At 40.0% G+C, this 20,565-nt stretch overlaps 1 protein-coding gene across 1 annotated transcript in view; it reads right to left on the reverse strand.

Moving 5' to 3' along the window:
- The window catches only part of LOC122556507 (fibroblast growth factor 1-like), a 53,851-nt gene extending 34,964 nt beyond the window's left edge, over positions 1 to 18,887 (reverse strand). The window contains exon 1 of the mRNA XM_043703220.2: positions 18,448 to 18,887. The gene's annotated coding sequence lies outside the window, so the exon portion shown is untranslated. The remainder of the gene's footprint in view (positions 1 to 18,447) is intronic.
- Positions 18,888 to 20,565: the final 1,678 nt, after the last annotated feature.

Raw genomic sequence — 20,565 nt, forward strand, 5'->3', positions numbered from 1 at the left:
TTAAAATTTCATGATTTACCATGGTGGGATTTGAACATGTCTCCAGAGAATCAACTTGGGACTTCACATTACTACTTCAGTGACATTACACTATACCAACTGTATCTCTTAAGGAAAAGGGATCCAAGCTTTTTGTCTTGAACTTATCAGGACAAACAAAAGAATGCCAAATTTCAGACAATCACAACACTTTATACTACAGGAGAAAGGCTGTTGATTGGCCAAGGTATTGTTATGGAGAAAGCAATAGTGAGTTACATGCTTCTTAAGCTCCTGAGTAATTTAGAAAAAGACGCAAGACTTAAACAGTTTCCAGAAAATGAGTTCTTGAGAATGAATGTATATCACTCTAGCAATTGTACATAAGTTAGGTTATGATCTCGACTGCTTATCTTAAATTGCTGTACAGCTATTAATGACAACCACGATTGTTTCACAAATACTGTCCAATTGCAATATCACATTCAACAGTAGATGTTTTGTTTCAGGTTTTGCAAGCCCAGACTGGCTGAGTACATTCTGTACTCTGTCTATAATGAACAACGAAAGAAAGATTCCTGACCAAGTTAATTAAAAAGGGTGTTGTTACAATATTAAGGAGCATTCATTCAGGGATACGAACATAAATGTTAGCATTTAAACTGGTATGGTTTGCAGCAACACAAGCATGTTTCTGCATTTTTATTTCAGTTTTCACGCAAGCCAAATTAAAAAGAAATTGGAGGCATTGAGATTAGTGATTAAATAACAGGACCACACTAATTACAGTTCTGCATCTTATCCTCATGCACAATCCTGGAATGACCCTTTAAATGAAAGACAATTATCCTCCTCAAGTCAAAATAATTCAAATTGACTCCGCAGAAACATCCTGCCATCAGTCCTTCTCCCTCTGTGGTCCCAGCAAGGCTATCGGATCCATCCTTTAGTCTGCAGCTGTTATTAATTTAGTTCAACAGCTCACATAGGTTAGCAATGAATTGAAACATTCTGGTTGGAGTTTTACCATGTGCTTTCGTCCTACCGCTTAAAGGAGGTATTCACACCTGTTCTGCAGGCTGCTGACTATGGGTCACTTTATACCATCAGAAGGACTGGAGAACTATTCTTTATTAAAACATTTCAACTATTTAATGGGCACTATCAGTTTTGTTTTAGATGTCAGACCCGGTTTCTTGTTAAGTACATGACAATAATAGAACAACTTTGAACTCTGTACTTGCCTTATTGCCAGTGGCCTGGAAACAACCAATAACAGGAAGTAATCAAAAATGATTATAAGGGAGGGACGAAAGAGTCAAGCGCAGCGTGAGTAAATTTAGCTTGAAGCCGCCTGTTGTTAAAGTAACGATCTCCATGGTAAAATTTTATTCATAAAATTATTGAATCTGACAGCACTGAAGGAGGTCATTTGGCCTATTGGAGTTTCTGCCTCAGATTCATTACCATGGAGATTTCCAGCGACTAGACCGATGCTGGGATGTGTGCCATTTTGATGGCCTGGTAAGGCAAACTCAAATGATTTATAGCCTTAACAGACAGTGTATGTCAGCAACCTGACTGGCACCCAGTAAGGCCACTGGCGAGGTGCTTCTTATTAAGTGCCACACACTCCTGTTCTTGTGAGAGAAAAGTGAACATGCTGGAAACATTTATCCCCATTACCCAGAGTCCTATTCTTTCTTGAACCGATTAAATACTTTTCACTGGAGTTTTGCATTTGTTTGTATTGCGATCATAAATGGTATTTCCCATTGACCAATTTTTCTTTATCATTCATTCACAGGATGAGGGCCAGGCCAGCATTTATTGCCCATCCCTAATTGTTAAAAGTCAACCACATTGCTGTGGGTCTGGAGTCACATGTAGGCCAGACCAGGTAAGGATGGCAGTTTCCTTCCCAAAGCAACATTAATGAACCAGATGCGTTTTTCTTGACAATCATCAATGGATTCATGATCATCATAGATTCTTAATTCCAGATATTTACTGAATTCAAATTCCACCATCTGCCCAGCTCCCCAGAACATTATCTAGGTCTCTGGATTAACAGTACAGCCATCATACCACTAGACCATCACCTCCCCCACTATATTAAAAACTGGATAAAAGCAAATTACTGCAGATGCTGGAATCTGAAACCAAAAGAGAAAATGCTGGAAAATCTCAGCAGGTCTGGCAGCATCTGTAAGGAGATGCTGCCACTTCCCAAAAGATTTGCCCTAGATTCCTCTGCCCTCACTAACCATCATTCATTGCCACCCTTGCTATAATTCTGTGGGTCAACAATTTCCAACTGTGGGAAAACAATTTCTGTTATATTTAATTTTTCCTTTCCTTTAGTTGGTCTCAGAAGCCCAAGGGCTCACCTTGCAGTTACTGAGTTGTTCTGAACACACAAGTAAAACTGATCAGGTTTGTTCATTCTTTAATGATTTAATATTTCAATTCTTTAATAGTACTGCTCTATCTCGCTAGTATTTTTTTCACCTCCTTCCAAGCTCACTGCCTGCTCTTTTGAGTCTGTTTGCACGTAACCCTTATCTAACTTCTCGTTATGAATTTCATCCTAGCTATTTTTGCACATTCCGACCCTTTTTCCAAACAGCTAACATTAACCCCTTCCCAAAAGATTTGTCCTAGATTCCTCTGCCCTCACTAACCATCATTCATTACTACCCTTGCCTCAGTTCCTCATCTGCTGAAACCTTCATGCAACCCTTTGCTAACTTCAGATAATATCTGTCTAATCATCACTTTGCAAACTTCGCAAAGTCCATCCTCCATTAACTTGAGCTCATTCAGACCTCTGTTGCCAATATCCCTACCCCACAATAGGTCCAACTTGATCATTGCCCATTGATTATGTTCTGATATACTTTGAGTCATGACCCCTTCTGCACTTCAATGTTTTCACCCTTTCCTATTTTTGTCTCCTCCTTCAGTCCTAAATTTCTCAATTCCATTGACACTGGCCCCTTTGTAAATTACAATGTATGTCTATTTCTTGAGCTGTCCAGTTTCAATAATTAAACCTTCCCTCCTTCATTTGTATTTCTATGCCATATTCTTCTGTAAGACCTTGCTTCAATCTCAACTCATTGACCAAGTGTTCTTCCTGATACCCCCCTCTTTATTCCTGCATTAATTAAAAATAAAATACCTTTGTGAACAATCTTACAATGGTTTTCTAAGGTTAAGCTTCTATATAAATGCAAGCTTTTGCTGCTGCTTCCAGTTTGGCGTCATTGTAAACCACAATAATATGGTAATATGAATTGAAGTAAGGATTCACATGTTTTAGCCAGTATGTGAGTTAGAATCATAAGCCACTGAACATTCAGTATAGAGCATTATTCAGCTTCAAAAAGGAGGGTATTGATTGAACTAATGTATATGGACTTACTTTAAAATACCTTTCAAGAATATAACATGGGTGTAACACATTACCTTGCAGTACTGTGCATCAGAATTCCATGCTCTCTATTTGTTGCATTCCATTGAGTATCCCATGAGCATCCTTTTTGCTCAAAGTTCAAAGATCAAAGTATGCAGTGTTTTGCTTTTTAACTCACACCACTAGGTGGCAGCATTTCTCAATAAAACTCTAAAATCCATTTTTGATGGGTTGTTAACTAGTATTTTGTATAATGTTATTCCCTTTCTTGATCTCCTCCTGTTCCTCTCAGGCTGTGATCCCATGGGCATTGATTACTCTCCTAGTTTTGTGACCTCTTGTTTATTCCTCACAAATAATGTGCTTGGACAGCAAGTGGGATCAGAAGTGGAAATAATAAATTACTCTATGTTGTGTCCCTTTCAGTGTGTACTTTGTGACCGTCCAGGGAAGGGGAGAAAGGTATGTCTAGGGTGATGAGATCAGTTGCAGTACTCTTGTTGTATTCAGCATTCATACTTCATGATATGTTAATGGACATATCTTCAATATATTGACTTGCTGCAGTTTTGAGGTGACTGGTTTCAATGTCACTGATACAAATGGGGTTTTATAGCAATCCCCGAAAATGTGTTCTCTTTGTTTTGTGTTTATTCACAACCCCTTCTGATATCTACAACCTCCAACTGAAGAAGGTTCTCCTGATTTCAGTGATAATGATTGACCAGCCCCACCAACCTTATGATTAGATTTCCCACAGTATGGAAACAGGCCCTTCAGCCCAACAAGTCTACACCGACCCTCCGAAGAGTAACCCACCTGGACCCATTCTCTCCTCTATATTTACCCCTGACTCATGCACCTAACACGATGGGCAATTTAGCATGGCCAATTCACCTGGCCTGCACATCTTTGGATTGTGGGAAAAAAACAGAGCAAGCCTGCACAGACACAGGGAGAATATGCAAACTCCACACAGACAGTCACCTGAGGCTGGAATTGAACCTTGTTCCCTGGCACTGTGAGGCAGCAGTGCTAACCACCGAGTTATGATGCCGCCCATTATTGGAGACTTAGTTGTGTTACATTCCCCAGACAGGGAGACAACCTATCAGGGCTTACCCTGTGAAACTGCTTCAAAATCTTGCGTGCTTCACAGAGATCTCCTCCCATTCTCATTCTTCTGTTATTGAGAAATGTTTTGGCTTGTGTTTACAAGGTTTAAAAAAAACTAGGGTAGGAGCATTACTAGACAAGCCAGCATTTATTGCCAATGTCTAATCATTGATGAGGTAGTGGTGGCCATCCAACTTCTTGAGCCATTGTAATGGAGATACACTCACAGTGATGTTGAGTGCAGGATTGGAATGGAAATTCCAGGATTTTAATTTGGTGATCAGTGAAGGAATGGTGGTATGGATGGATGGATAGCGTGTGGTTTGAAATGATCATATGCTGGTGGTAATGTTTACTTGCATTTCCTGTTCTTGCCCTTTTAAGTGGTTGATTGTGGGTTTGGAGAATTCTGTTGAAAGAGTTTGGGCAAGTTGACACAGTGCTTTATGTAGAAGATACATGTAGAAAGATTGGTAGGAGCTTTTAGGAGGATCAACAGGGATCGACACAAGACAAATGGAAACTATTATCATTTATTGCCTGCAGACAATAAGTTGAAGCATAAAATAGCAAGGCTTCAGCTCTCTAGTGGCGTAGCAATGGTGTCCCTACCTTTCCCACTCGCTATTGTTAGTAATAGCTAGTAATATAACTACTACTAAGCTAGTATTATTCCACAAACTTCCCAAGTTCATTCTTCCCACAAATTATTAGTCTCGTGAGACACTTACAGTTTTTTTTCAACTCCTGCTTCTCCCCATCTCCCCTAGACCTCCAAGTTTCTTACACCCACAGCATCAATCTCCAGCAATATTCCTGGTTTCCTTGGAGACTTTGTGGGATGCAAGTGCTTGCTGATCATGCGGTGCCTTTGCAGATGATCACATCTGACAGCTCTTGCTATTTGCCACGTTGAGCAGATGTGATTCTGGTTGAAATTTGATTGAGGTAATTGTCTACCACCAATTCCTCTTTTGGCATGGGCCTAAGCGCAGATAGTACAATGATTATTGGTAGAGGACAGACCATAACAGAGTATCTCCAGAACAGACTCTGTTTTTACATAACAAGAAGGTTTATTTCATGATAGCAATAAATACAACTACATTCAGTCAGCATAATTACCAGGACTTAGGGAACTCGTAAAAGTACACATGTTGGCCCCAAAAGCTAGAGTCCTTATCTCCATACACACACTGTCTATGACATCAGTAGCATGCGTGGAGTCAATAGAATATGGACCATTACCGAATCCAACATTTTCCCCCCATAGTTAACCCATTACCAATCATGAAGATAACAAAATTATATTTACCCCTACCCCACCTTTCTCCAAGTTTTTGACTTCAAAATTTTGCATGATTGCTTTATCGTAAAGAAAAGACTAGGCCATTGAGCCCTTTGAGCCCGCTCTGCCATTAAATCTGATCAAGACTGATCCCCCAACTCTGTACCGTTCCTGCTCTTTTATTTAAATTCACTCGTGAGATGTGGGTGGTGTTGTTGGCTGGGTCAGCATTTCTTGCTCATTCTTAGTGTTAGTGGTGAGCTGCCTTCTTGAACTGCTGCAGTCCATGTGCTGTAGGTAGACTCAATATGGCATTAGGAAGGGAATTTCAGTATTTTAACCAATACCCTTTGATCCCTTTTGTCCGAAGAACTATATCTATCCTCTTCTTAAAGGCATTTGATGTTTTGACCTCAACTTGGGTAATCCAAGATGGAGGATGGGAAAAATTTCTGGCTGCAAGAGGCTGCTCCTCTTTTGAGGTATTTTTGGTGCTGGAGGTGATTTCCTCTAATTCCAGGAGCAGCAATTACTGTTTTAAATGTTGTTGCAATTGTTTTGGAACATTAAAAAAAAATTCAGAATAGCAGCACTTTTAAAAGGGAGAAAGACAGACAAAGGCAGCGAGCACATTGTCTGTAAGGGAGAGAGAGAAAGAAACGTACACTGCTAACTGACACAGCGGTGAATCTGTGCAGTTCCTGACTCTGCTGTTTGAATTCATGTATAGCTCAACATTGCAATGTGTCTAGGAAATCTTAACAAATAGCAAAATTCACAACTGATGTTGGAGGAGCCTGTCTGGGAGCGGTCACAGCACAGAAACAGATAAGTAAATAGTATTAAGTATAGCCTTGCCAAATATCAACGATAGTGAGTAGGGTGGGTTTTTTATTGATTATACTTTTTTATTGGGATCTGTCTCTTGATTGAATTTTAAAAATATAAGCCGTAAGTATTAAGTTAGCCTGGAGCAGTGTTTTGTAGAGCAATAAGACTGTGCTATTTTCTGGGTCTGTAGATTGGAAGGAGCAAAATGGCCTTTAGTAGAGTGTTATGCTCTTCTTGTCAGATGTGGGAGTTTTGGAAGAGTTTAAGGGTTACTGAGGATTATATCTGCAATAAATGTCATTGGTTGCAAATCCTGTCTGGTTGCAAATCCTGTCATATTGAATGGATTGGATGGACCTACAGAGGCAATGACAAATTTACAAGAGCTGGAGGTGTGATGGATGACAGTTATAGGAGGGGATAAAAGCTACAGATACAGTCACATAGGTGGGTTAACTCCAGGAAAGGTAAGAGAGATAGTCAGGTAGTAGAGCTGTCTTTTGTGATTATCCCCATTTCAAACAGGTATGCTGTTTTGGAAAATGTAGGAGGTGGCAGACTTTCAGGGGAATGTACCATGATCAGCCAAGTTTCTGGTATCTAGACTGGCTCCAATGTAATGGGGGGTATGTCAGGTTCCAAGAAATCAATTGTGTTAGGGAACTCTCTAGTCAAGGGCACAGACAGATGTTTCTGCAGCCAGCAGTGAGAAAACAGAATGGTGTGATGCCTCCCTGGTGCCAGGATCAAGGTTGTCTCAGGGAAGGGTGCAGAATGTTCTTAAAGGGGAGATGGGGGGAGGTCATTGTACACATTGGAACCAATGACATAGGAAGGGAAAAGGATGACATTCTGAAGGGAGAATATAGAAAGTTAGACAGGAGTTTAAAAAAGAGGTCCTTGAGGATATTAATATCTGGATTACTCCTGGTACTACAATCTAGTGAGGGTAGGAATAGGAGGATAGAGCAGTTGAATGCATAGATGAAGAGCTGGTGTATGGGAGAAGGATTCACATTTTGGATCATTGGAATCTCGTCTAGGATAGAAGTGACCTGTACAAGAAGAATGGATTGCATCTGAATTGGAAGGGGACTAATGCACTGGAAGGGAGATTTGCTAGAGCTGCTCAGGAGGATTTAAACTAGTAAGGAGAGGGTTGGTATCCAGAGAGATACTGAGGAAGGAGATCAATGTAAGACTGGTACAGTTGAGAACAGAAGAGAGTCAAACAGTCAGAGCAGGCAGGAACAAAGCAGAGAACAAGGTAGGACTGACAAATTAAACTGCATTTATTTCAATGCAAGAGGCCTAACAGGGAAAGCAGATGAACTCAGGGCATGGTTAAGAAAATAGGAATTACAGCAATGTGGCTCAAGGATGAACAGGACTAGCAGCTTAATAATCCAGAATACAAACAATGCAGGAAGGACAGAAAGGGAGGCAAGAGAGGAGGGGGAGTGGCATTTTTGATAAGGGACAGCTGTATTTAGGGAGGATATTCCCGGAAATACATCCAGGGAAGTTATTTGGGTGGAACTGAGAAATAAGAAAGGCATGATCACCTTATTGGGATTGTATTATAGACTCCGAATAATCAGCAGGAAATTGAGAAACAAATTTGTAAGAAGATTTTGTAAGAATAATAGGGTGGTTATGGTAGGGGATTTTAACTTTCCAGACATTGACTGGGACTGCCATAGTGTTAAGGGTTTAGATGGAGAGGAATTTGTTAAAGAGTATACAAGAACATTTTCTGAGTCAGTATGTACACATACCTACTAGAGAAGGTGCGAAACTTGACCTACTCTTCGAAAATAAGGAGAAAGTGAGGGCTGCAGATGCTGGAGATCAGAGCTGAAAATGTGTTGCTGGAAAAGCGCAGCACGTCGGGCAGCATGCAAGGAACAGGAGAATCGACGTTTCGGGCATAAGCCCTTCTTCAGGAATGGCTTGAAAGCCCTCCTGAAGAAGGGCTTATGTCCGAGATGTCGATTCTCCTGCTCATTGGATGCTGCCTGACCTGCTGCGCTTTTCCATCAACACATTTTCAGCTCTTCGAAAATAAGGCAAGGCAGATGACTGAACTGTCAATGGGGGAGCATTTTGGAGCCAGCGACCATAATTCTATTAGGTTTGAAATTGTGATGGAAAAGGATAGACCAGATCTAAAAGTTGAAGTTCTAAATTGGAGGAAGGTAAATTCTGACGGTATTAGGCAAGAACTTTCAAAAGCTGATTGGGCGCAGATGTTCGCAGGTAAAGGGACAGCTGAAAAATGGGAAGCCTTCAGAAATGAGATAATGAGAGTCCAGAGACAGTATATTCCTGTTAGAGTGAAAGGAAAGGCTGGTAGGTGTAGGGAATGCTGCATGACGAGAGATATTGAGGGTTTGGTTAAGAAAAAGAAGGAAAGATTTGTCAGATATAGACAGGAGAAATCAAGTGAATCCTTAGAAGAGTATAAAGGCAGTAGGCGTATACTTAAGAGAGAAATCAGGAGGGCAAAAAGGGGACATGAGATAGCTTTGGCAAATAGGGATAACGAGAATCCAAAGGGTTTTTACAAATACATTAAGGACAAAAGGGTAACTAGGGAGCGAATCGGGCTCCTCAAAGATCAGCAAAGCAGTCTTTGTGTGGCGCCGCAGGAAATGGGGAAAATACTAAACAGGTATTTTACATCAGTGTTTACTGTGGAGAAGGACATGGAGGATATAGAATGTGGGAAAATAGATGGTGACATCTTGAAAAATGTCCATATTACAGAGGAGGAAGTATTGGATGTCTTGAAACACATAAAGGTGGATAATTCCCCAGGACATGATCAAGTATACCCTTAAACTATATGGGAAGCTAGGGAAGTGATTGCTGGGCCCCTTGCTGAGATATTTGTATCATCGATAGGTGAGGTGCCAGAAGACAGGAGGTTGGCTAACGTGGTGCCATTATTTAAGAAAGGTAGTTTGGACAAGCCAGGGTACTATTGACCAGTGAGCCTGACGTCAGTAGTGGGCAAATTGTTAGAGGGTATCCAGAGGGACAGGATGTACATGTATTTGGAAAGACAAGGACTGATTAGAGATAGTCAGCATGGATTTGTGTGTGGGGAATCATATCTCACAAACTTGATTGAGTTTTTTGAAAAAGTAACAAACAGGATTGATGAGGGCAGAGCAGTGGACATGTTCTATATGGACTTCAGTAAGGCGTTTGACAGGGTTCACCATGGAGACTGGTTTGCAAGGTTAGATCTCATGGAATACTTGGAGAACTAGCCATTTGGATATAGAATTGGATCTAAGGTAGAAGACAGAGGGTGGTGGTGGAGGGTTGTTTTTCAAACTGGAGGCCTGTGACCAGGGGAGTGCCACAAGGATCGGTGCTGGGTTCACTACTTTTCGTCATTTATATAAATGAGTTGGATATGAACATGGAAGGTATAGTTAGTAAGTTTGTAGTTGTAACATGTAGTGGACAGCGAAGAAAGTTACCTCAGATTACAATGGGATCTTGATCAGATGATCGGCTGAGGAGCAGCAGATGGAGTTTAATTTAAGTAAATACAAGGTGTTGCATTTTGGGAAAACAAATCAGTGCAGGACTTATACACTTAAAGGTAAGGTCCTGGGGAGTGTTGCTGAACAAAGAGACCTTGGAGTGCAGGTTCATAGCTCCTTGAAAGTAGAGTCCCAGGTAGATAGGATAGTGAAGAAGACATTTGGTATGCTTTCCTTTATTGGTCAGAGTATTGAATACAGGAGTTGGGAGGTCATGTTGAGGCTGTACAGGGCGTTGGTTAGGCCACTTTTGGAATATTGCTTACAATTTTTGTCTCGTTCCTTTTGGAAGGATGTTGTGAAACTTGAAAGGGTTCAGAAAAGATTCACAAGGATATTGCCAGGTTGGAAAATTAGAGCTTTAGGGAGAGGCTGAATAGGCTGGGGTTGTTTTCTCCAGAGTGTCAAAGGCTGAAGGGTGATTTTATAGAGGTTTAATTAATCATGAGGGACATGGATAGGAAACCTTTCTTTCCTTCCAAATGATATACCCCAAAAGTAATGGCAGCATGCATTATGTACCAACATTGGCATTGGACCTAATGTGAAAACATCCCTTTATACATCTTACATGAGGTGTACTCATGAAACTACCACAGTATGGTGCACATAATAAGCTAAATATTACAATCAGTTCGACATTCCATGCATTGGCATTATACACCTTAAGATGTCAACTTGGCTTCCCAGGATGGATACCTGAATGCTTTTACATTGTTGGTCCAGTATTTATTGATTAGTCAGTATGCAAGAATCTATATTTTGTCACAGTACATTAGGTAAAAAGCCTTTATTGCAGCCCCAGAAATGTCAAACTGTGACGTTCAGTCTATCCATGACATATCATTGACCAAGACAGAGTTGATTCTATTGGTAACTATCGGTAAAAGCAATGCAGTATTGCATACGAAAGGTGATTCCCAACCAGCATCACCCAGTTTGTAGGCAACATTCATATAGATAAGCACAAGGTGGAACTGAATTCCATGGTACAAACATAATCTTCAAAGTCGAGCATCGTACTGCTTGGTGTAATTCCATTACTTATATAGTGCCATCTTTCTTGAAAAATACATGTATGCTCAGATTCAACACGGCAGAACAATGCATTAAAGCGCAGTCCACACAATATTCCTACTTTGCAAGGGCGTAATCCAAAATACACGTGTGTCAAGCTATTTTACAAGCTTGATGCTAAGAATGAATATTGGTTCATGTATCTTTCTTCTTATTGCAGGTGCTGATAACTTTTAGAACACGTTTCAGGAGAAACTGTTTTCTCAGATTACAGTTTGGATTATCCTCCTACCAAGATTTGTTCCTACAACATATGGATTACATCATCGAGAATCTTCTGGATTGTCTCTGTATCAAAGATGACATTGTGGTCCTTGGAAGATCTAACCATGAATGTGACACAAACCTCCTTCAGCCCATGACAGTAGAAAGGAAACATGGTCTTATTCTCAACAGGAAAAGAAATGCTGAGTTAACATGAGCCAATCAATTTCTTCCATTCAATGAATTCATATTGATCTGATCCTACCAAAGTAGAAGACATGCAGAAAATGTTTACAATGCAAGATAAAGATAACTTACACAAGATATCTCAGTTTCTTCAACTTTTTATCCATTGCTGACCGGATTGCTCCTCTTCAGGACCTTCCCCACATGGGCACTCCGGAAGATACAATAGGAAGATTGCCAATCTATTTTCCAATCTCACAAAAATGCTTTATCATGCAGCAAATGTGTGATCCTCCAATGCTTTGCATTAGTAGTAAATGAAAGGCTTTGGAGCATTACAGGATGACGAGATTACTGAATTTGGTTCAAAGGTCATCACAACGGCTCAGGTAGAGTTCTCCAACAGTGAAAGAGAAACTCTTGCTCTGGTTTTGGAACACAATAGTTTCACACATCCCTATTAGACAAACGTTTCATTGGCCATAGTAACCACAAACCACAATGATCTGTCAAAAGTCATCCAAAAGTACCTCTATGACGCAAATCGTTATTTATGAAGATCCAGGATACAATTTAGGTGTACAACACAAACCTGGTTCTGAAATTATAACTTCCAAAGCTCTTAATCAATTTCTAATTCCTGCTAAGAATATGAAATTACTTTAGACCTACAAGTGAATTATTTAATCTGAGTTGGAAGATAAACTTAATATCAAATTGCTCATTTTAGTCACAGTTGAGCAAAACAGATTCAATAAATGACGTCAGATGGTAAGCAGCTGCAGCAGCTCAATGAGATCATCAGTGGGTGGCCTGAACACATTCAACAGATCCATGAACAGACATGCTCCTCTGCCCATTCAGAGATGAGGCACTGGATTCTCCAGGAATGTCATTTTTAAAGGGAAACAAGTCATAATTCAACAAGGTCTACATAAAGTCATGCTGGATAACATAAGTGTAGGTCGCATGATGCAGAAATAAGACTATGAGATTGGCTTGATTAGTATGATTCTGAGCTACATTATTTCTGTGTTTCTGATGTCATATGAGTCCATCTATTGTCCTGGCATCAATCAAGATATTGAAACAAAATCTCATTCCAAATTGGATTCTTTCAGACTCATGGTGCAAGATCGTGACTGATCTTTTCCATGATCAAACAGACACAATTACACTCTGATCAGTGACTAATTCATCCAAATGTAATTTTGTGCAACAAATCAAAGATATAACTTGTCCAAAGCCTGTTGAAACATTGACCACCGTATTAAGTATATGTAGGGTTCCTCACCGAATTAGGTCTGACAATGATCTGTAGAACACTCATGGGTCCTTTCAGAAGATGCAGGAATTGGGGCATCGATGTAATACTACTTCTCACTGCCCTCAGTCTAACAGTCTCAAAGAATGCACTGACTGTGAAATGACATCCATGATAATCAAGTGCAAAGAGAATTGCCAAGATTTTTAGATGGCTGATAAATCCATGTGCTACTCCTCTAGGCAGGGGTTTACCTTCACTGACAGCTCTCATCAAATTAGAAATCACACAACACCAGATTATAGTCCAACAGGTTTATTTGGAAGTACAAGCTTTCGGAGTGCTGCTCCTTCAACAGGTAGCTAGTGGGGCAGGATCATAGGACATAGAATTTCTAATAAAAGGTCAAAGTATCATACAACTGAATGCAATGTATTAAACAAACCTAGATTGCTGTTGAGTCTTTAATCACTTAGAATGGGTTGCAGGATTCGATTGATTAATATGTAAATTCCAGAACTTCTTTCAAGTCATAGTCCCGCGACAACTTAAGGTTTTATTGGTATACAAAAAAAAGGTGATATCTCAGCTCAGACAATGCATTAAAGGTCTGAGGTTAGAGTCTGTCTGTATCCTATCCTTGAATCAGACTGGTTCTATTTCCAAAGTAAGAATTTATAAAATGTCACATGAACTGACTGCCTACAGATTGTGTTCTTTTTGAACAAAATAGAATGTATTTGCAAATGCAAATTCATTCCTTAGACTTCTATATGTGTGTGCAAAGTGTATGCATATGTCATAGAGAAGGAGTGAGTGTGTGTGTGCATGTGTAAGAGTATGTGCATGCTTGATCAAGTGTGTGCGAGTGTGATGGAGTATATGGCTGTGAGAGGTTGTGCGTGTGAGTGTGTGTGTATGGGAGAGGGACTGTGTGAGTGTGGGTATGATTGTGTGTAAGAGTGTGTGAATATATGTATGTGTATATGTGCTTATGTGTGAGTGTGTGTGTGAGTATATAGTGTAATGGGGTTACCTGTATTGTGACATGAATCCAAGACTCCAGTGAGGCCGTCTTCATGGAGTACCAAACTTGGTTATTAGCCTCTGCTTGGCCACTCTGCATTGTTGCATATCCCAAAGTTCGCCTTGGAGACTGGTACCCCAAATAACCGAAACTGAATGTCCTCGATCACTGAAGTGTTCCCCGGCAGTTACATGCGTGACGAGACCAACGTTGTCTATCTCATATGCTGTGTGCAAGCCATGGTATATTGGTGAGACCAAGCAGATGCTACGACAATGGATAAATGGATACCGTGCAACAATCGTCAGACAGGGATGTTCCCTCCCAGTCAGTGAACACCTCAGTGATCAGGGACATTCGGCCTTGGATCTTTGGGTGACCATCCTCCAAGGCAAACTTTGGGATATTCAACAATGCAGAGTCACTGAAGAGACGCTGATAGCCAAGTTCAGTACCCATGAGGATGGCCTCAACCGGGACCTTGAGTTCATGTCACACTACAGATGACCCTACTGCACTAAATAGTTGTACATACACACACTCACACACAAACACACGTACACACACTCTTAACATGATCACACTCACACAGAGCCGCTCTAATACACATGTTCTCTCTTACAAGCACACTCACACTCATGTGCACACTCTCTCACAGGCATATAACATTCACACTTGCGTGTACACTCTATCAAGCATACACACACACATTCTCTCTCTCTCTCTCTCTCTTTCTCTCTCTCTCTCTCTCTCTCTCTCCCCCTCATGCACACATGCCGCATATGCATATATAAGTCTGTGGGGTGAATTTGCATTAGCAGATACATTCTATTTTATTCAAAAAGCGTACAATCTGTAGGCAGTCAGTCATCGAGTCATAGAGATGTACAGCACGGAAACAGACCCATTGGTCCAACCTGTCCATGCCGACCAGATATCCCAACCCAATCTTGTCCTCCCTGCCAGCACCCGGCCATATCCCTCCAAACTCTTCCTATTCATACACCCATCAAAATGCTTTTTAAATGTTGCAATTGTACCAGCCTCCATCACCTCCTCTGGCATCTCATTCCATACATGTACCACCCTCTGCGTGAAAACATTGCCCCTTATGTCTCTTTTATATCTTTCCCCTCTCACACTAAACATAGGCCCTCTAGTTCTGGACTCCCCCAGAAATCCAGAAAATACTTTGTCTATTTATCCAGAAATACTCCAATTCTGGCAACATCCTTGTAAATCTTTTCTGAACACTTTCAAGTTTCACAACATCTTTCCAATAGGAAGGAGACCAGAACTGCACACAATATTCCAACAGTGGCCTAACCAATGTCCTGTACAGCTGCAACATGACCACTCAACTCCTGTACTCAATACTCTGTCCAATAAAGGAAAGCCTACTAAATACATTCTTCACTATCCTATCCACCTGCGATTCCACTTTCAAGGAGCTATGAACTTGCACTCCAATGTCTCTTCCATGTGACATTTTATAAATTCTTACTTTGGAAATAGAACCAGTCTGATTCAAGGTTAGGATATAGACAGACTCTAACCTCACACCTTTAATGTATTGCCTGAGCTGAGATGTCACCTTTTTTTATACTGATAAAACCTTAACTTGTCTCAGGAATGTGACTTTGAAAGAAGCTCTGGGATTTACATATTAGTCAATCGAAACCTGCAGCCCATTCTAAGTGATTAAAGACATAACAGCAATCTAGGTTTGTTCAATGCATCACATCAGTTGTGTGATGTTTTGATCTTTTACTATAATTCTGTGTTTTATGATCCTGCCCCAGTAGCTACCTGACGAAGGAGCAGTGCTCCGAAAGCTTGGACTTCAAAGTAAACCTGTTGGACTATTATCTGGTGTTGTGTGATTTCTAACTTTGTCCACCCCAGTCCAACACCGGTGTGTCCAATCATAGCTCTCATGAAGAAAGATCCACCAGTTTGTCCTTCCCACATTCCACCACTTGAACACATGTACATGATGCATTGTAATGAAGGAAGAGAATCACACAAGAGGAAGTTTAATGAGTTCTCAGACAGTTATTTCAACCTGAACCAAGGCAATGTTAAGAATTTGAGATTGCCATATGCATAAATGAGTTTGTGTCAAGATACAATGACATTGTGTCCACTCTAGGTTATATGGCATTGTAATGAGCAACAGCTAAGTCTTATCCAAACTGCATATAATCAACCATCCATCACACAATGAATTGGATACTGATATTGTGTTAGTGCAAGACATCACACACCTATGATAAATAACGCACAGCTCATGATGGCAGACAGTGCATGGAGTACAGGGACATCACCAAGTTGTGATAACTATAAGGATTACATCCGATCATGTTATATATCCATAAGTGGGATCTTAATGTGTAGAGAATTTGTCTATATGCATCCTTGTACATTTCTTAGAAAAGGGTCCCACTTTTTAAAAGAGAATAGTGGTATGTTGCATTAATGCATAGATCCCAGAGCAAACTGGCAGTGTGCCCTAAAGGCAGTTAGATGCCATCACCATGAGGACATTCCAATATAAAGGCACCTGCCCCACCTTTAGTAGCAGAAATAATCATAGGAATAACCTGCTTACAGTCATTGTATCTTTGTTCAATGTAATTTGTAAGTCTGAGATCTTAAAATTGTGTAGACAGTTATGCTGTTGAAAACCTTCAAGACATCTGTCCCATTTTCATGGTAAATGTTACAAGGTCTAAAGTATAAACAACACTCAGACCATAACATTAAGGCAGTGGTGTTTTACTCAGAAACCACATTTGACAGTTGTCAAAAGGAACTAATCCCTTTCCTAAGTGTCAGAATATTGGGCAATGATAGATTCAATCCCTGTTATGGAGGTCTGCTTGATTAAAAAGCCTTAAATACTTCCTGCCCAGTCTCATGTGAAAAGTCAGATCATCCATGTAAAGCACAGAAAAGCAGCTGAGAATTATAGAATACAGGGAGAAAGTGAGGACTGCAGATGATAAAATGAACTCCAGTGAAACACTTGAGACTATTTTGCCTTTGAGTAAAGCAAGTCCTTGACAAGAAACAGAACTGGATCAGCCATAAAAATATTGTGATTAATAACAGCAGGTAAGAGGTGAGGAACTCTCAGGTAAGGAATTCTGATTCCGCAAATCCTGTCCACCTGTCCACAAGTTAGGAATAGTCTAGATGAGTTCAGCTGCAAGTATGCTTGACAAAAAACTTGACATCATTCTAAACAAACCAGCCTGTTTGATTGGCACCTCATTAACTACTTTGATCATTCCTTCCCTGCTCAACCAATGTAAACTGGTGATTTGTGAAATAACTTGCAAAAGCTTCTTCAACAGCATCCTCTAAACCCATGACTTCGACCTATATGGAAAAGCAAGAGCAGCAGGTGCATAGGAACACCAGCCCTTGAAAATTCCCCTCCAAATCACTCTCAATCCTGATTTGGAACTACATCACTGCTCATTCACTGTCATTGGGTCAAAATGTTGGAACTCCCTTCCTAACAGCATTGCGGCTATACCCAACACATCGATTCCAGCAATTCAATTAGGCAACTTACCAACTTAAGTTCCAGTAGGGATGGATAATGAATGTTGCCCCCAGCCAACAATGCCAACATCTCGTGAATGAATGAATGAGATATAATATTGTTAATATTGAATTCATTTAATTCATTGGGAATGATATGCAAGAGGTAGTTGAATCATCAACAAGTTAACTTTACCTCTGCCATGTTCAAGAAAGAAGGGAGAAAATTAAGATGGGGAAAATACGACACTGTTTTAAAACAGAGAATGGAATTTTTCTTTTCATAAGTAAACTGTACTGAAAGGAACATCCCCCACATCCCTTGTAGCCAAGCAAAGGCTCTTCGATGTAGGATGGAAATGAGAATTTTGACAATGTCCCATAGACATTTTTTAAAAATGGCACATTTTTGACAAGCAGACCAAAATATTTAGGTGATTTGTGGTTAGCCTAACTATAAATGTCTCCTGTTCAAAGCTGACTTTAGTTCTGAATTTTGTAGCGTTTCACAACATAATTGCTCATTATTGTGTACGGTGCTATAACAGGGATCTTTTTAATCTTATTAATCTTTTCAAGATGGTCTAAAACATGTACTTCAATCTACTGTAAAAATAACAAATGAAGCATTTTGAAATTCAAGTCTTCACTGCTTTTCAACTGACCTCGAATAGTTAAATGATAGATTACTGCTGTTAATAGCAAATGTCCAAATTGGAATAGAATGAAACTCATCTGGTGCAATAAATCAACCGCCCTCAATGCAGTTTTTATCTTACATACATAAATGATTCAAAGACCCATGCAGGAGTAGGTTTAATCTGTTGATTGCTGAAATATGACCCGCATGGGCCTACAAAATAGATTGCTATTCTGACACCTCCAGGACTCTTGTGGTCCTGGTACCGCCCAAGACTTATTTATTGAAAAAATTGTTCACCTTACCTTTCTAGGAGGCTGGAGTATTGGGAATGTACGGGAAAGCACAGTTAGGAGGAGTGCACGCAGAACCAGAGGCCCCACCAACGTCTGAATACAAAAGTTGTCTGTGTGAATGCTGCTTCAGCTCGACTGCCAATGCTGATACCCAGTCAGAGTTCTAATCCTTCAGCTGACTGTCCCTGCGAGACTGCGAGGTTAAGGCTGGACGACCCAATGCTGCAAACAACAGACACGTGAACAGGCAGCAAATGCTTTTTAACCACTCTGCTCCCATTGCGACCTGGTTATTCCTTTGTTTGATGTGAAAAGAAATGTTGGTGGTTTCAGCAAATAGTGACATGGTTAGAATCTGGCTTTCAGAGACAGCTTGAGTATTGTTCCCATTCTCATCCAATTGGATCCTTTGTTCCCAGTAAGTTATGTCAAGTCAAATGCCTTGAATGTTCTCCCTCTTAGCATTGAGGAATAGGGGGCATAAGTCAATGATGCTGCTGAAAAGGTTGTGGAATTTTGAGTGCAAATACCCTCAAGTAAAATATTCCCAAGTACTCTTCAATTGTCTATTCCTCTGCTCGAGTGCATCACCATCCACAAACCTGGCCCCATTTTTAAGTCTTGCACAACTATGTTTCTATGTAATTACTTTTTCTGCATATTGCAAGTTCTTTTGAACACTTTCTGAAAGAAAAGTTTGCTTCATTAAGGCCTGCCCAATATTTTCTTTCTTTTCACATGCAAATGTAGAAGGTCAACAGGTACTAGCAAATGGAACGTTGGCCTTTCTTTCAAAGGGAATGGAGTATAAAAATACAGAAGTTTTGCTGAAACAATACAAGGTACAAATCAGATCACACCAGATTACTGTTAACATTTTGATTCCTTTATCAAAAGAAAGCTAGAGTGACACTGGAGGCAGTCCAGTGAAGATTTACTAGGTTGATCCATGTACTGTGGGGCTTTCTTATGAGGAAAGGTTTGAGTTTAGGAAAATAGGAGGAGACCTTATTGAACATATAAGATTCATAGAGGGTTTGTAGCTCTGAGGGTAGCTGTGGAGAAATTGTTTCTTAGGGATTCTATGATTCTATATTTGTATATATATTCTATATTTCACAGGATAAATCACATCAATAAAATGTCCCTGATTACAGATTCTAACACAAGCATACCTAGTGCTTTTGGATTAACAGAGAAAATAAAACAATATTTATATTGTGCTTTATACATTCACTAGATGTATCAAAGTGATTTACAGGCAATGAATTACTTCTGAAGTGCAAAGACTGTTGTAATGTATGAAATGCAACAGCAAATAGCAATGTGATAATGAACAAATCATCTGTTTTTGTGATATACATTGTGGGATAAGGCCCTGCTCTTCAGAATGATGACATGGAATCTTTTACAATACTCCAATAACTAAAATACTCCCCTAGCTCTGCATTGGACAACCTTGATTTTTGTCCTGGAGTGGAAATTGTGATTCAGAATAAAGAATGGTGTCATACTCAATTAAAAACAAAATGTGTGGTGTGGGTTTGATTGCTCACTCTGATTAATTTCTATTTAGATGTCTCCTAATGAAATTTGAGCATAAATTACTTTAAGACAATGGGTGCACTTTTGATTCCAAATTCTGACTTGCACCCATCAACTCTCGATCAATGTATACACATTTTGATTTCCATGATTTCATTTACATATATATAATATACAGTAGGGACTCGACATACGAACGACCCCGTTCACGAACAAATCGGTTTACGTAAAACTATGCTTCAGCGTATATATGAAATTCAAGGTACTAATGAAGGTATGAACGCAAAAAGCCTGTGTGCAACCACGTGGTTTCATTGTTCTGCTTTGCTACACATGCTTTGGACTCAAAAGCTCTCGGGCCCCGCGTGATCTCATTCAGTTTGTCTTTGGCGCGCGCGCTGTGAACATCGTTCATTGCTATGTCCAAGCATTCTCATGCTTTTTTTTTGTTTTTTGCATTAAATTAGCCCTCATTTGAGCTCTCAAGAAAGTGAAAAGTGGTAGTGATAGTGGTGTTAAGAAGCCTAAACGTATTACTGTGGAAACGAAGAAGGAAATAATAGCTAAACACGAGAATGGTGC

Source organism: Chiloscyllium plagiosum, unplaced genomic scaffold (genome assembly GCF_037043375.1).
Source record: "Chiloscyllium plagiosum isolate Xiang-an unplaced genomic scaffold, Cpla_swu_hap1 HiC_scaffold_16, whole genome shotgun sequence".
In the NCBI taxonomy this organism is placed as follows: Eukaryota; Metazoa; Chordata; class Chondrichthyes; order Orectolobiformes; family Hemiscylliidae; genus Chiloscyllium; species Chiloscyllium plagiosum.